The 2,884-nt window shown below is 31.7% G+C and overlaps 1 protein-coding gene across 3 annotated transcripts in view; it reads right to left on the bottom strand.

Moving 5' to 3' along the window:
• LOC107566856 (mitochondrial fission process protein 1-like) overlaps nucleotides 1-2,884 on the bottom strand; it is a 14,941-nt gene that overhangs the window by 6,764 nt on the left and 5,293 nt on the right. The gene's annotated exons all lie outside the window — the stretch shown is intronic.

Genomic DNA, 2,884 nt, shown 5'->3' with positions numbered 1-2,884 from the left:
GGCTATGACTTACTGCAGGGCCCCCCATCACAATAATGATATATATATATATATATATATATAGGGTACAACGGGGCTAAAGGCCCAACTTAAGAAAAAATGTGCCATTCACTGCGCCTAAAATGTATAATTGCAGAAAAAATATATATATAATATAATTATTATATATTGAACATTAATGGAGCAACAGATTTTGTGTGAAAATAAATCCTTCAAGTTGTTTATTTTGTTTAAAAATCGTATAAATGTATGAGGTGGCAAGAGGGGCCTTTTACCCCACACACGGTACTGATACAAACACTTCAGCTAAAATAATGTTGTTTTTTAAATAAAGTATAAAGTTTTTAAAGTAAGTTAATACTTGTTCAAAACAATCACTTTAGCAAAGTTTGTACTATTTTCTGCTTATTTTTGAAAAATAAAATTATTAAAAAAAATTCCAATAAATATGCTGTTAATATAAATTTTAAAATTTTAAAATACAGAAACAAAATCGTTTTAATAAGTAAAGATTCTGAAAGTATTGAAGGAGATCCAATAATATATATTTATATATTTTAAAATACAGAAACAAAATCGTTTTAATAAGTAAAGATTCTGAAAGTATTGAAGGAGATCCTTCAATATATCAATATATATTTACAACAGCAAATTATATTGTATTATATGATATGATTAATATCATGTTTTTAAATATGATGGTTTCGTTCTAAACATGGTGATTATCTCTAATATGGACACCCAACATAATATATGATAGTTACATCTGAATCTAACCGTGTCATGTCAACAAATGGAAAAGTCCGTCATCTATTAATTATCATGTTAATTACTGCGCCTTTATTTTAGTGATTCTCATTTGCTACTTAAATCTACAACATTTTTAAAAACATAAAATATTAGCTCAAGTAAGCACAGAATCAACTTTGCGCGATCGTGTCAAAGATCAGACAAATATACACCTGCATCTTGAAAAACAGATGTTTTGGAAAGTGCTGCGCCACGTTTTTGTGCCGTCTAGTGGTTTAGATGAAAATAATATCAAAGGCAAATAAATTAAATAAAAATAAGCTTACTGAAGACAAGTAAACAGTCACGAATTAGACTACAACAGAACAAAGATCATAAAAAACATCCTACTTGAAAAAAAGCACTGAATAATAAATATATTGTATAAAGAAAATGTGCAAATAGACTGAATAGTCTTCACTGTGTAAATTCAATATACATTCATTCTTATTTATTTTTACAAAAGTGATTCAGTCAAGGACCGTAAGTTATTTTCTTTCTGATGTTTTATTCACATTATTTACACAAATGGTAACAGCAGCTATATTAGGCTGCTTTATACTTCACCCAAAAATGAAAATTCTGTTGATGTTCTAAACCTGTATGAGATTCCTTCATGCTGTTGAACACAAAATAATATATTTGGAACAATATTGGTTACCAAACAGTTGCTGGGCCCTCACTACTCACTACAAAAAACCCTACTGGAGTCAGCTGGGGCCAGAAACTGGTTACGATCATTCTTCAGTATATCTTCTTCTATGTTGAGGAGGAAAAGGACATTCATAGAGGTTTAGAACAATTTGAGGGTAAGTATTAAAATAATGTTGTTTTTTAAATAAAGTATAAAGTTTTTAAAGTAAGTTAATACTTGTTCAAAACAATCACTTTAGCAAAGTTTGTACTATTTTCTGCTTATTTTTGAAAAATAAAATTATAAAAAAAAATTCCAATAAATATGCTGTTAATATAAAAATATATATTTTAAAATACAGAAACAAAATCGTTTTAATAAGTAAAGATTCTGAAAGTATTGAAGGAGATCCAATAATAATTCAATATATATTTACAACAGCAAATTATATTGTATTATATGATATGATTAATATCATGTTTTTAAATATGATGGTTTGAAATGGTGAAAAGGACATTCATAGAGGTTTAGAACAATTTGAGGGTAAGTATATGATGACTGTATCTTCATTTGTGGGTGAATATTCTTTTAAGATCTCATCATATAGGCTACGGATCTCATAAAGCCTAACACATGCTTTATCTGTAACTATCAACATTCATTTAAGACACAAATAACTGTGTTTACGAGGATACTCACAGAGACGGGCATTTTGACACATAACTGTGTGTATTTGGCAGTTTAAGCACAAGGAGCGAAAGGTTAGTCAGTAATACGAGCAGGTGTATCAGGTAGAAAACGTTTTAACGCACACATTTATCAGAATGAATTCTGCCCCGCAGCGTAATGTCCATGAACAGTATAAACCATTTGTTTTAAACCCTGATTAAAACGCCTTGAAATTATAAACTTAGACTGCATCATGACGCGCTTCAATCAACGACTGATATATTTCTACCGGATTATCTCCCAGCTCTTAAATGAATATAGTTTGTTCAAACACAAAAACAATATAAATCCAGTTAATAATCAAACTAACCTAACATCTGTGTGGACGATGACACTGTTTTTATCTGCTCCGTGTGCCCGGTTCTCTTGCTGTTCCAGCAACTAACACTCCATCATCAGCTTTAGTAAAATCACCTGATAGATACGTGCGCATATCGTTCAAGTCAAATATAGAATAAATGCATTTGATTGGTAAACCAAATTCAGACTTTACGTTTCAATCTCAAATGGTAATGCATGGAATTTACAGAAAAGCTAAACTAAATAACAGCGCTAATAAATGGTGGGCGTAGTGGCTTTGGCTATCGGCGCTCCAGTCAATCTACTCCACAGCCAATCACGGGCCCCCTCCTTGCTCGGGCCCCGGGGCTTCAGCCCCGCCTAGCCCGATGGTTAAAACGGCCCACGCACACACACACCCACACACACACACACACACACACACACACACAC

This window comes from Sinocyclocheilus grahami, unplaced genomic scaffold (assembly GCF_001515645.1).
Source record: "Sinocyclocheilus grahami isolate Dianchi unplaced genomic scaffold, SAMN03320097.WGS_v1.1 scaffold1106.1, whole genome shotgun sequence".
NCBI classification, from domain to species: Eukaryota; Metazoa; Chordata; class Actinopteri; order Cypriniformes; family Cyprinidae; genus Sinocyclocheilus; species Sinocyclocheilus grahami.
Note: the sequence above shows the minus strand (reverse complement) of the source record. Positions and strands in the feature narration are given on the sequence as shown.